Raw genomic sequence first — 15,691 nt, forward strand, 5'->3', positions numbered from 1 at the left:
GTCAAAATCAGTAACCACCATGGCATGATCACTGATACCAGGAATACTTGAAGAAGACTTGACCACAGAAGGGTTATTTGTAAAGATCAAATCCAATATATTGTCTTGTCTAGTAGGTTGATTGTGGAGTTGAGTAAGGCCATATTCCACAGAGATATCAATCAACGCCTGCTGTACATCTCTATCGGATGCTCCTGGTCGAACACAAAGATTGTCCCAATCTATATCGGGGCAATTAAAGTCTCCTGCAAGAATAATATGTTTCCCTGTTCTTGAGTTAAGTACCCGACCCAGGGAAGCATGCAGCTGATTTAGGTACGATGAGGCATGTAGAATGAGCCACAATATAAATCCCTGTTCGCACCTCCTTGGAGTTTTACTTTAGTCCAGATGACTTCACAATCAGTGATTAAGTCAGGCCTGCAATCAGATGTCATAGTTCTGTTGATGCCGACAAAGACTCCTCCTCCAGCAGTTTCACGATCATTCCTGTGGAAAAAGTGGGAGTCTGGGAAGACATCACTGGACTTTATTGCATATCATCCATCGGATCTTTCCCTGGCTTAATGCCACTTAGCCATGATTCGGTGCCGCAGATGATGTCTGGTTTCACGTAATCCATGGCTGCGGTGAATTCCGATCTATTACTCCTGATGCTGCAACAGTTTACAGTAAATACCATCAAGTTAGTCTTTTTGGGATGGATCGGAGATCTACGACTAGATTCTTGTGATGTCGAGGACGATGTGCTACTCGTCCACTTTTTAATGGAGTTCCTTTTCCCTCTTCTTTTGCCTTTAGGCGACTTTGGACTGCTCTCGTTGACTGGGTAAAACTCATCCAGATCATCAGACATGTCAGATGCAAATGAGTCCACTGAACTTGTTGCAGCTGGCGAGAGTAGGTAAAAAGTGTTAGATGTTTCAAGCTCGAAGTGGTTGAATGTAAAGTTGTCCACATTGATGCTATCACATTTGTAACAATGCCACACTACCCTATCATGTCCTAAGTGTGACATATCCTGCGTATTTAATCCTTCACAGGACTTGTGGTACCATACTACAATTACAACAGCAGACAGCAAGCTGGGACCATGTAACTGGGCGTTCACAGAATCCACAAGGGTACACTGGAGTTGACTTCGGTCCTGGATTAGTTTGAATGTCCCCAGCCAGTAATAGTAATATTGTTGTCAAACAGAGATGTTTACGATGTCGTATTTGTGAAGAAGAGATATCTATCGACACTGACATCAACCTGCTCAGTTTCCCATGAATTACAATGACAGACACTGAAGTGAGAGTTAATAGGTTCATATGTCTTACAGTTCTTGGAATTAGGTAGGTAGGATGCATATAGAAAAGCAACAGCTACAATGAACTGCAGACAAATAGATGGATAGGGTGACCGTACAGTTCGCAACGCCATACCACTGGTTGTCCATACACATACATACGCAATACACAGTTCTACGTGGGTTTGCTATTGGTGTTTTAGTGGTCGAGGGGAGGCCCTTATTTCCTAATTTTTAGCAAGACATGACAAAAAATATGTACAACAGAGCATAGAATTAATCATTAAATTTGAATATATGTCAACAAAATATACAAAGATAACAGGATTGACAAGATTTAAGTGAATATTTACAACTTTAGGCCGGAGCTCCCAGAAGTTACGTCCGACAGTGGCGGTGGCGCCCTCTCCTTCTAACGGGTTCGCTTTTCCTTTTTCTGTATCTATCCATTCTCCTCTCTCTAAACATCTGTATTTGTTTCTCTATCACGGTCTCAACAAAATGATGTGGACACAACTATGACAACGTCATTATTCGGAATAATCCCACTTAACGCTAATATATCCTTTTTCAATCTGACGTCGTTTACCGAAGTACCTACCAGCCGAGGGAACTTTTTTTTATTTTCATTTTATTTGTCTTCTTTACCCAGGGTAGCCTGTACAGTGGTTTAGACACTTGTCAACCAGGGCCCTGCACAATACATATATACATAAAACAATCAAAAAAGCACATTATATACAACACGTTACGAAGTCGACATTATTACACTGCAATACGATTATAGAGAAATGATTTTAGTTCTTCCCTTATGACCGAGGTTCCGTAACGTTGCACAAAGAAAATGCAGTTAACGCAACTAAATATCAAACACAACTCCCTGGTACATGCGCTTTATTAGTTGATAACACTGAAGTTGCGTTTGATCCTAACTTCTTTTTAAAAAGGCCCCAGTACTAATTAGAGACTTGTATTAAGCATGATAATCGCTATATACTGTCATTCAAAGTAAATATATTCACCATCGTCACACTTTGTCTTCGTCTTTCTAACAGACGTATAATAATCATGATAATGTACTCTTGAGTCTGGAGATTTCGTTGATGATTTCGGAACCAAATATCCGTCTTTCCCGAGGTGAACCGCTGACTCAGTCGTGGATTTAGCCGGATTGATAGCATCATCGTGCTTGAGACATCCATTCGTTCCGATTTCTTCCGATTTTCGGTCCGGATCGAGTACTGAGTAACCGTCAGATAGATCAACCCTCGCATCTATCCGCAAATCGTCATGACTTGAAACATGGTCACGCGCAATCTGGTTGACGGATGCCAGTTGAGATCTGGACCTTCTTGTGGCGTAATTTATTAGCAGAATACAACAGGACAGTATAATGTTCACCATGATGACGAAGAAGACGATAACAATGATGAGGGTTAAAGTCGTGAACGAGGTACTAGTACTACTAGTAGTAGTACTAGTAGTATTACTAGTAGTATTACTAGTAGTACTAGTAGTAGTAGTACTATGGTTACTAGTAGTAGTAGTACTATGGGTACTAGTAGTAGTAGTACTTGAATCACTCGGGGAAATATTTGGGTCTGTGGATAAAATGGCACAAACAAGAGACTATGATTACATCTTCTGACAAATTCCAGGCATGGAACCAGCGGGAGGGGGGGGGGTTGCCCCAAATAAACCATAATATCTTCATTCTGTAACTGATGAGCCCGGGAAGGGGGGGGGAGGCTTGTCTCTTGGCAAAATACATTAAGCATAATTGACATGCTGGTATATACATATTTCAAGAAAAATCATCATTAAAAATGATCCAAAGATGAATATATAAACCTTTCTCAAGTGTTTTGACATATCGGATTACTAAACATGAGTATGTTTTTCTTAAAGGACAAGTACACCCCAACAAAAATTTATTTGAATGAAAAGTGAAAAATCCACCAAGCATAACACTGAAAATTCCATCAAAATCGGATGTAAAATAAGAATTTATGACATTTTAAGGTTTTGCTTAATTTCACAAAACAGTTATGTGCACATCATGTTGGGTATGCAAATGAGGAGACTGATGACGTCATCCACTCACTACTTCTTTTGTATCTTATTACATGAAATGGGGAATATTCTATTTTTCTCCTCATTGTCAAGAAAAACAACGATTAATTCCTCCCTGAACATGTGGAAGGAGCATTGCTTGATATTATATGATTCAGTCAAGTTGGCCCTAATTGGCAAATCTATAAAAAATGAAATATTTTTATATAATTCAAACAATAAAAAACAAAGTAATAGTGAGTGAAGGACATCATCGACTGTCTTATTTTAGTTGTACATAGAACTGTTTTGTGAAAAATAAGCAAAACTTAAAATGTCATAACTTTCTTATTCTAAATCCTTACAGCGTTTTGCTAGTTTTCTCTTTCTCCATTTATTCAAATCAAAATTATTATGAGGTGGACTTGACCTTTAAACCAAGAAGAAATAAATATCCTTTATTTCTGCTGACATCTTTATAAACTTGATAGAAGCCATCCCCATAGCGCGTAAGGCATCTAAAAGGTTCTATAGGGAGGGCCTACTACAAATACTGATTTTTTTTTTTCTCAATTACCAAATGCACAGATGATGTTGTTTCCATTCCAAAGCGGAAAGTGAATTCCATTCTTTTTACAAAATTAGAGAGAAAGTACTTTATTTGGGCGTTTTTTAAAGAAATAAACGATAGGGTACCAATGAAGTGTCAGAAAAGTATATCAGACAGAATTTGAGGGGGCACGACATGGCGTATGTCATGTACGCGGAAAAAGGTATGACAAGTTTCGAGGGAGTAAAACTTGTTGGCCTTTTACAAATAATGACAAATCTAATTTTATGATGAATGTTCACATATTTGTCAACAAATATTATTAACACATTCACTGTTTTCATTTCCTTTCTCTTTTTTTCCTTTTGTTCATCTTGGAGGGGGGGCGAGGAGAGGTGCCAGCAGAAAATACTTCGACGGATCTTACCGCTTTTATATAATTGATAGAATCCTTTACCCCCGCATGGCCAAAGAACATCTGCGGGGTTATTTTCACAGGGAATACCACATTTTGCATCGCACTTTCGATTCTTTCTTTCACAGGTAAAGTTTCCACAGGAACACAAATATCCGAGTGATAAGGCTGAGAAGGAATGGTTACCATCTTTGCATTGCCCGGTACATTCGTCTATATCAGTGACATTTGAAGTTCCAACCGTCTCAAAACAAGTAGAGTTAAAACAACCAATGTATTCCATATCTGAGGAGAGGAAATAAACGAGACTAAAAATCTGTAAGATTATATCTTTTCAAGTGCAGAAATTATTTATATCTAAACAGGCATAGACCTAAAGTAATTCGTCGCAACGTTTGCTTCACTTTTTAACGTCGAGAGTACGATACAAAAGACACCTTAACCCTTAATGCAACAATAAATCATGCAAATTAAACTTATTTTTGCGTTTTAAGCACGGGACTGTAAAAGACAGCGCTGAGAACAGTGTGGTAATTTCTAGAAATCTTGAAGCTTACAAGATATATGACCACGGTCCACGGATCAATCCACGAAGGACCATGCATGGCGAAGACTCTTTATATCCTGTACATGTATATGGGATATCATGTTTATTGGCCGTAGCCAGTCAACTTGTAAGAATTAATCTAAAAATTAAAATCAGCCAACAGTTCGTTTGATTTTAAATCCCATATTCATCATTTGCTGTAAAGAAAATAGCCTACAAATGGAATCCATAACATTATCATAAATATAATATTAAAACAAGATCTCGATCGACTGGAAGAAAGTGTCTTTTGAGACTCACATCCGGACGTACGATTGGCTGAAGCATCAATACAAAAAGAGTCCAAGCCATCCGGGGGTGCATTTGTCTCCCCTGAAACAAAAACGATCAATTGCAGAAGCAAAAACGCGACGACACCACTACTCCAAGGACCGAAAAGCGCCATGTTGCACAAAAGTGATAAACTCGCCTCTTGGTGTCGAAATCAGCTTGTTGGTCTTTTTCTTGGTAAATCAATTCCGCATGTATGGGGAAACTTCAAAGCTTTGCCACGATGTGCCCCAAACCCCTAACACGAGTCACATGCAAGACCAGTGAAGGCAAAATTGTCAGTCGTGTGAGCTCCAAGCAATCATTATCGGGCAAACAAAACTAAAACCCAACATGTGCAAGGATTCTTTTAATGGTACAAAACAGACTACATAACAGTGCTTCTAATTATCAATCGAGCTTTGTTTTAATGTCATTAGGACGAGATCTAAGTATTCAAATGTAATTAGACGTTATTTACAACATGCACATCGCAATCACTGGGAAAGACAAAAAATATCCCACAGCAAATAGTTTCAGGTGATACTATCGTTCGAAGAACCTTGGAAACATAAGCAAGCTGATGGTGTCCAGCAGTATACAGTTTCACACCGGCCAGACGGGCTAAAATATGACTAGCTACCTCAAAATCAAAATAAGTTACCCAAAATGGAATTTAAGATTTTTGTATTAGGTTGAAAGCGCAAATCCTAAGCTTTAAATAATAACTTGTCAAAATTGATCAAAAATAACCCGTACAATTACTTGATGGAATGCAGAAGACATTCAAGGAGAGCCTAAAAAGTTAAGGAGCAAACAAGGTTTATCATTGAAGTTCACTCAAGCATGATATGTGCTCACTCAAATTTCCAAGCTGTCCGAAAAACAGTGTAAAAAAACTCTTTTATCTTATCTTATATTCAACTTTAAAACTTCAATTTTTAGTGTGAAGAGGAAGAATAGGTCTTTCAGATAAATTAATTTGTAACTTTTGATTTTTTGATAGCAAATTACTATAATTTTGGCTATTGATACGGAGGACCTACCCTGAGGCGACTTATTGTTCATTTTGGGATGGCTAATAATAATAAATGGTGATGATGATGATGCACAGCATTTGTATAGCGCCATATATCTGTCAAAGACATTCAAAGGCGTATTGGAGGAGCCAGCCAATCCGGGTCGCCAAGAAGGGCGCGCACACAGAACTGTGACCCACATACAGGGGGGCGTTCCATGAACATTTTTGTCTGACAAGTTGTCAGATCTGACATCTTTCCTTAATTCTGATTGGCTGAGAGGCACTGTTACTATAGGAACTGTCGGATAAAATGGGACTTGTCGGATAAAACGTCCGACAACTCCTTTCATGAAACGCTCCCCAGGTCTCTCCTCCCGATAACTGGTTGGGGGAATGCGGGTGGACCACTACACCGGGGTTTCCATCTAATCTTATTCGAATAGTGCAGTGGGTTCTTAACGTGCAAAGATGGTGACTCTCCTCTACACGGGGCGTCGATTTAACGTCCTATCCGAGGTACGGTGTGTTTTCCACTGTAACATAGCCTGCATCTATGAAATAGGGGAGAGATTTTTACGCACAACGCACTGGACTCGAACCGACGATCTTTGGTTCGACAGGCAGACACTTTAAGGACTGAGCCAACTTTGCTCTCAAATGGTCTCATTGATCATGATGATATAAGTTGGGATCCAGACAGACTGACATGATACTGATAATACCGAATCCTGGAAATGACAATCCCGAATTCCCCCGAAACAAGGTCACTCTGTTGTACATCAACCCAGCATTAAAACTCTATAGGCCATTCTTTCCAACTACAGGAATTATAACGAAAACAATAAATCTATGCTTTCGCTGTCGTCGTCGTGAGATCAAAGTCAAGTCCACCCATAACAAAATGTTGATTTAAATCAATATAGAAAAAACGAACTAGCATAATGCTAAAATTTCATCAAAATTAATTGTAAAATAAGAAAGTTATGACATTTTAAACGTTCGTTTATGATTCACAAAACAGTAAGTGCACAACTCAGTGCAATGCAAATGACAGGTTTTTTTTCAAATCAACTTTTTTGTTGCAGTGGACTTCTCCTTTAATATTGGCAAATTTAATGGTGTAATGTATTGACACTATACATTCTAATAACTTGTTTTCTCTTCTTTCATTAAATGAAGAAGAACACTGACATGTTGGTCTTCGAAAAATAAAACTTGAAATGTTTTGAATTTCAACGGGTTATTTTGAGGCATTTCGATGAATTTCTAACTACTTATTTACCTTGTCAAAAATAAATTACACGACCGTTTCGTTTTGTTGATACTGTTCTAAAAAATTAAAATACTGAAAATGGGGTGGCCTTCCCTAGACATAAGAGAGGAGATATCGAGAGAAAAAGAGAAAAGGGAAGAATGGATGGAGAGGAATGTAAACCCCTCTTATTCAACTGCAAAGCAGTCGCCCCCATCAAAACACCCTTGCACTTTTGATGTCATAGATTTGGCATAGTCAGTTATTATGATACAACACAACATGGCAAGTTAAGGGCTCAAAAACTAGTCAAAATAAAAGTAGAGTAGTCCAGAATACCGTCTGAATAAAATTTCGTCGTAATATTTTTTTTTGTCATTCATGTTTTATTGATCCTTTTCATCAAAATATACATAACAAAACATTCATGAAATAATGGATCACATATCAAGTTAAGATGACATTGGCATATAAAAAAACATGTCTAAAATACAAAAATAGTATAAATTAAAACAAATATATATATGTTTATTTTCAACAACAGAAAAATCAGGCACTTTGCCTCTAAAAAAAAGAACATAAACAAACAGCCTTCTGGGGCCCGTTGCATAAAACTTTTTACCTGAGAAAATTCAGGTTGTTTTTACCGGAGTTTTTGCCCTGTGTTAAAGTCAATGGCAGAAATCAGACTAACCTTAGTTTTCAGTTTTTACCAGAGTTTTCTCCGGTAAAATGTTTTATGCAACGGGCCTCTGGTGTAATATTCATGGTAATATTCGTCGTAATATTCATGGGTTATCGAACTGTATCGTAAGTTAAGGTAAAGTAGTGCAGGGAGACGCATCATTCAACAGTGTCTTGGAAGGCTTTACCTGCATCGCGGTGAGGAGAACTTGCCATCTCTGGTCAACGATTTTTAAAAAATGCATCACAATGACCAAATGATTTTATAAAAATCGTTCATATTGGAATCATGGCCTTATACGAGGTTTCTTTTTATTTGCTTGGGGGGGGGGAGCACATAAACGTTTTCGGAAAAAAAAAATGAAAGCGAGGTTGCGAAGACATAGTGCACGAGCTTGAGATTGGGGCGCTATAACACGCTGTAAAGTGAAGTTGAAGGATATCGTGCATGCTTTTGATGATTTTGTGAAAATTTTCAGGAAATTAATCTGCCCCCCCCGCTATGTATATGTATGACATCATCTCCAAAGATGAAAAGTGACATGTTGTAGCGTCGACAGAGGAAGTGGACACATCGAATGTGTTGGTGCACCGAGAATGAATGAATGATGTGCTCAACAGAGATTGTAGCTAGAAAATAAGATCATGTGAACGGTCATTCACGAGCATTTAACATTGATTGTGGTATATCAATAAACTTTTACTTTGTTCACATTTGCTCTACGGTGGCCGTACGGCGAGTCGAAAACAGTCGTTTTCACATTTTATGTTCGTGCTACATAGAGGTGCATGGTTTTATAAAAATGAATAAAACAGTTGTTTTCGACTCGTCTAACGGCCACCGTAGAGTAAATGTGAGCATGGTATTAGTGTTCATCAAAACATACGATAAAACAAACAAAAATACCGAAAACACAAAATTTATACTATACACCCCCGGCCCCCTCCCTCCAAGAACTTGAATCCTTCCCCTTCGAATTACATTACAGCTGTGATCCGTGGCAATGGTGATGCAAGCAAGATTTCAAATTAAAGCTGATGAATATTTTTGTACCGTGGAAAAAAAATCAAAATAATAATAAGTCTTGATATAGCTGACATTTGAACTTAGGTTCCCCCTTTTGTTGGTATATAATAATAATAATACCAACATGCTTATATAGCGCATATCACTGCCAAATGCGTCCCTATGCGCTTCATTGGATATTATTACCCTGGCTTTAGCCCCGCAGCCTTTTACAGCGCGGTGGCATTTCAAGGAATAAATTCCTGCCAGGTACCCACTTACCTCACTTGGGTCGAGTGCAGCACAACGTGGACGAATTTCTTGCTGAAGGAAATTACGCCATGGCTGGGATTCGAACCCACGACCCTCTGTTTCAAAGTCCGAAGACTAATCCACTGCATGGGCCACAACGCTCCACATGGGTATATGGGCCTATCCTATCACGTTTATGTAACTACTAGTCTAATGGTATTTGACGACTGTTCAGATGCAGTTTGATCACATTTACACAAACAGAAACAGAATAAATAATAAACATTTAAAGTAGGAAACAACAGAAATGCAAACTTACGTTCAGATGCTCTGCACTGCCAATGTCATCGCAGACCGTATTGTGAGCCTATCCAGATTCGTCTAATGTCGTCATTAAAAGGGAAGTTCACCCTGAAGAAAACTTTGTTGTAAAAATAGCAGAAAAAATAGTAAAAAATATTGGTGAAGGTTTGAGGAAAATCCGTTAAAGAGTAAGAAAGTTATTAGAGTTCAAAATTTTGGATTTGTGACGTCATAAACGACCAGCTGCCCCATGTGTTATGTAATATAAAATGTATGAATTTTAAATTTTGTATGGTTCCCGATGACTTAATTTTGTTTTCTTTTCATGATCGGGTGTGAAATGATTTGTCTATTGATATACAAAAGTTACAGTGAAAACCATTTTCAATTTTCTGAGAAAATGACATTTCATTGATTTTTACCATTCGCTATGTAGGAATGCTGCTCGCATATGACGTCACAAATCAAATAATTGAAATTCTAATAACTTTTTAATTATTTGATGAATTTTTCTCAAACCTTCGGCAATATTTTTTATTAATTTTTCTGCTATTTTTACAATGAACTTTTTGTCAGGGTGAACTTCCCCTTTAATAATAACACCAGGAGCAAACAGAGGATATTTTTTTAACTCTGATTGAATACATTCGAAGTGAAATATTATACATACATATATCCATACATACATACACACACACGTACACCCACACACACACGCACACTCACACACACACACACACACACACACATATATATATATATATATATATATATAGACGTAAATGACTCAAGCATTGATGCAAGACGAAGCTTCAAGTATCTCTTTAATTGGGCTAGCTTTCGGCCAGAATTAGGGCCTTCATCAGGCCTATAATGCATTGAAACAAAGTGGAACAAAACCATACAAATGAAATCGTAAAACCAACAAAGTAAATAATGGGTAATCAAGGGTACAGAACAGAATGATTACACTAGGATAACTAAATAGCAAAATAACAGCAGAGGGGGTTGCGAGTAGAGAACAGAAGGATTACAATAAGATAAAAAAAATAACAACAGAGGGGGTAATGGCTTAAACGAGACGGTGGAATACAATAGAAATGATTGGGAAACGTAAGTGTGTGGAAGACAAGGTATTTACCGGCATTGAGATTAACTGTGGATTCTGTTCATCTGAGGTAGTAGTGGATCTTGTGTAGGTAATACTGTGAAAGTGAAATGACAATTCGTTTCAATATTATACTATATCTTGTGTTTGATACATTATCATATTTCGGGATTATATTATATTGATCCGTTAACATATAGTATACAGGTAACTGTTGATACAAGTAATATTTGAGGGATTGACATAAAAAGGTACATTGTATATATATATATATACATATATATAGTTCTATGAGACAACTGCCCCTCGCTCCCCGCTGCGTAAGGCCAACTCTAGGAGATGAAAAAAAAAACTAAATCGACCATGGTTTGTTTTAAGTTCTATAGTTAGTAATATTGCGTAAATTTCATTAGTTTTCCCAGATGACATTTCAGTACTTGAATTAAGGCATTCACAAGTGAGAACTCTTTCATATCAGACAATTTTATGAAGATAACTATGAATGGATCAAATTCATCAACTGAAACAGTATAATAACCCTAATTAGTCCGCCAGTCAAAAAAATAGTTCCAAGTCACTTATTTATCTTCCCAATTTGGGCGAAGGAAGTTCAGTAGTTACCATTCCTAGAATCAGTGTTAAGTGTTAGATTTTGAATCATATTCATAGGCGGCGGAAGCGGGGGGGACGGGGGTACGTGTCCCCCCCTAAATTTGAGGAGGGGGGGACGGCCCCCCCTAAATTTGTTGTTGATGACCTTTTTTTTTTTTGCTTGTCAATATATTTTCCTACGCCCCCTAAAGTTTTTTTTTTTTTGCTTGTCAAAAATTTTTTTTTTTTTTGCTTGTCAAAAATTTTTTTTTTTTTGCTTGTCAAAAATTTTTGCTTGTCCCCTCCTAAAATTTTTGGCCTCCGCCGCCAATGATCATATTCATACATTTTTGTCAATCAGCAACATCAAATTGAAAAAAAATCGAATGGGTTGGGTCGAACGAATATCTTTACCCCTCCTAAAGTAATTAGACTCGTGGCACCTTGAGCAATTCGGGACATTCGGCAAGGGCGCAATTTCTTTTTAACTGTTTAAAAATTTGAAGCGATCTGTCACGGATTGCGTAAAGCGGGGAGAGCGTATTAAAGCTTATCAAAGCGTCACAAAGGTTAACAAAGTCGTAGGAAAGCTTAACAGAGTTTAAGAGAGCTTGGTTCAAAGCGGTGACCCTACTTACAATAGAATAAAAAATGAATAGAAAAACTGTTGAAAACAAAGTTTTTTCTATTTTTTTAATAATATTTATTTTTTTTGTATTATATCTTATATTTTAGGTCCTTTGTTTTATTTTCTCTGTTACAGTAAGGGTTATTTATCTCACATATAAAATTGATTTTCTTACTAATTTTTTAATTAGTAAGAAAATTAATTTGTAATAATTTGTAATAATCAATTTAACAAAAATTGCGTATTTTAAAGGTCTTTTATCGCACATATCTAAATTTCAAATTCTGCAACTTGATTCCTTTAAATTTTTACTCCCGATTTACAATAGTAGTATTATCTGATTTTTCAGGGGTAACAAATCAATAAAGTCTGTACTTATATTTTTTACAAGCAGATGAAATACATAACAACAATAACATCAATAATAATAATAACATCTTCACAAGTACAAATAATACAAAAATTATTTCAAATTTATATTAAAAATAAACAAAGTGTGCATATGGGAGAATGTTCTTATTTCCAGACACAAAAGTCTTCATCTTCATCATCTGCTTCTGACGATATCTGAGCCACTCCTTTCCTAACTCAATCAGGAAGTACCACCCAGCCATTCTTTGATCCCAGTCAACAACACCCACTGGAGTGACTAAGTATTATCTGAGATGATCTCTCTGATGTCTGGCATCCACAGTGGCGAGGTTCCCCCTTGAAGGTGGTTGCGGAACATCTTCCCAGACTAGTGAGGTCCATCTCTCCAGGCCCCTGGTTCGAAGTTGTGCTCTTCATCTTCGTGGTGCACCGCATTGGCTGCCAGCACCACCCTCTTCCTCAGTAGGTTGTGTAGCACCACAGCAGTCTCCACCAAATCTCTGACGTTATCTGCCTTCTATTCTAGTGTTCCAACAGGCACCGAAACCTAGGCCTGTTGGCCATGATGCCAAAAGCATTCTACACCACTCTTCTCCCCCTTGAGATCCTGTAGTTGCAGATCCTCTGTTCATCTACCATCCCTCTTCTACTGTATGGCTTCACCATGTAGCTCTTCAGGGCAAAAGCATCGTCACCCAGGATGAAGTAGGGAATATCACGCTGATTTTCTCAAAGGAGAGGGCATGGTGGGGGCAGCCCTATGGATCCATCTTCTAGGCATTCGAAGAGCTCAGAGTCTGTGAATATCTGAGAGTCAGACATGTGTCCTTTACCTCCCAGCTCAATCCAGATGAACTTGTACTCTGCATCTGCCAATACCAGCAGTGGTAAGGACTAGAACCCCTTGTAGTTGTGGTAGAGACGTTCTTCCTCTCTCTCTCTCTGCCTCGAGGGCGAGGATGTAGTTATATAGCAGGGAGACAAAGGTCATGTCTACATCATAAGATGGTTCATACTCTGGTACATATTGAACTTCCATATCTTGTTCTTCTGCCAAAGATGCAATGATTTCATGTATCTGCTGCATATTTATAAATAATTTGTCGCCCAAAGCGGGAACGAACTTCGTATCAGAACGTATCAGAGCATAACATATCTGAGGAGATCGTGAGATTTTTTTGAAAAGTAAACAAAAATGACGCCGAATTGATCGCCGATTCAAAGCGCGGCATTCGCCGTTGGTGTGAACTTGGCATAAACAGTTAAAAAAATGTTGGCGCTCTTGCCGAATGTTCCGAATTGCTCAAAGCTTTCTCATGCTCTATTATACGGTCTTTACGCTTTAATTAAGCTTTGTTACGCTTTGCCGCCGCTTTGCACGCCGCTTTAAAGCGCCATCAAAGCGCCGTTGGTGTGAACTTAGCATTACAAAAAAAGCATATAAATACACATAAACCAACCAAACAATGTTACACAGAATCAAGAAATTACAAAAACAATTACGGTATATAATCATGATAATAATGAAGAAGTGATCTTAGTTTTGGAAAGCTTTGAAAAATTACATATGTTGGAAAAATAATTCACTCCTAAATATAAAATTATCGTGATGTAATATGGGTTTAAAGAACAATTAAAAGGAAATTTGTTGTAACGGCTTTAAGTAGATTCAATATTGACAATTGAAAATGAGAAAAGAGCAACAAAAATTACTATCTAATGTGAGAGTAACTTAAGGAAAGTAAGGGAAATAAATCGGTAGAAATCAAGAACAAATTACCAATTTCTGGGAAGTATATTAAAATTTCAGCACGCACTGAAACACTCGCGTTTATCATTACTTAGATTCACATTGTTTTTCATGATGGCAGAACTGCTCGGAATGTTTACTTTTCAGGTCCCATTACATGAAATTTCCAAAAGTTTGAGCTCGCGATTAGCGCTCGAAACATTTAGCATGCTAAATAGTAAGTAGGTCCATAATTAACCAAAAAGCGAGTTTAATACCTCAGATTTGAAAACTTTCCAAATAAAACCTAAATATGTATCTTCTCAATCAGAAATCACTTAAAAAAAAACTTTGCTCTACTTAATCAATACAAAACACACGGATGATAATCTCGTGGTGAAAATATCCGTTTGAACCAAAATGCCCTTTTGGGGCTTTGCCCCCCCCCCCAACGAAAAATACGCTTCGCCGCCACTTGTCAGATTATTAAATTTCCAATCTTACTTTGCTCATAGGCCTACCTCGTTTCCTTATAACATAACAGTTAGCTTACGTTTTCGCAGCATCATGCTGAACAAAGTTACTCAAACTTTACCGAAAAACACGTTTTTTGAATACCTTTTCGATGGGATCTTACCGCTGTTTAAAACAAGACGTAATAATGATATCATCATTATAGCAAATGATGTGCTACCAGTGTCTTAACTACGGGGGGGGGAAGCCGGGAAGTCTGCCACCGCCGCCGCCCCCCCCCCCTCAAAAAATGAAGAAGAAGAAAACGGGGGGAGAAAAAGAGGGAGAAATAAAGAGAAATGTAGGGGGAAAAGAAGAAGAAATTATTATATAATATTGACTGGCCTTGAGGGGAACATCAAATATATTGCCAGCAAAAGAATCATATTGGCCCGAGTCTTTCATCAATACTTTCGTCCGACAAGTTGTCAGATCTGACAACTTTCCTGGATTCTGATTGGTTGAGAAGCACTGTTACTATAGTAACTGTCGGATAAAACGTCTGACAAGTCCTTTCATGAAACGCTCCCCAGGGAAAATACAAAGGTATATTTTGCGTCGTCTCTGCATGCAAAGTAAATGCGCACATTGAGACCGAGAAAAATACAAACAATATATACCTACCCTTCCCGATATTAAGAAAATGTAGGGCAATACGGTTTTGTAAATGACCAGCTCAGATGTCTGATACGGGTGATAATGTATATTATACCGTTATATGATATTGCATAACAAATATTTTTTTCCATTACTTTATGAAACATGATTTGCTTATATAGGGCCTATGTGTTTAACACTCCAGGGGAGTGTTTTACAAAAGGACTTGTCAGACGTATTATCAGACAATTATACTGTTTAATCCGACAGTTACTATGGTAATAGTGCCTCTCAGCCAATCATCGAGGAAAGTAATGTCACACCTGACAACTTGTCGAACTAAAATGTTGATGAAACGCTCCCCGGGTGCTCGCATTGTCTGTTTAGTGGGGTAAAAATCCATAATATAATGAATGCCTACCAAAAAAAATGCCTCTCTCAAGGTCTAAATATCAAAAATTTTCAGCT

General features: G+C 37.7%; 1 long non-coding RNA gene across 1 annotated transcript; it reads right to left on the reverse strand.

The window, feature by feature from the left end:
- Positions 1 to 4,439: 4,439 nt before the first annotated feature.
- Positions 4,440 to 10,899, reverse strand: LOC121430691. Its single transcript, XR_005972057.1, has 3 exons — positions 10,827 to 10,899; positions 9,702 to 9,803; positions 4,440 to 4,596 (listed from the first exon to the last, which is right to left on the reverse strand). It is a non-coding gene; the product is annotated as an uncharacterized LOC121430691 (long non-coding RNA).
- Positions 10,900 to 15,691: the final 4,792 nt, after the last annotated feature.

Source organism: Lytechinus variegatus, chromosome 17, assembly GCF_018143015.1.
Source record: "Lytechinus variegatus isolate NC3 chromosome 17, Lvar_3.0, whole genome shotgun sequence".
NCBI classification, from domain to species: domain Eukaryota; kingdom Metazoa; phylum Echinodermata; class Echinoidea; order Temnopleuroida; family Toxopneustidae; genus Lytechinus; species Lytechinus variegatus.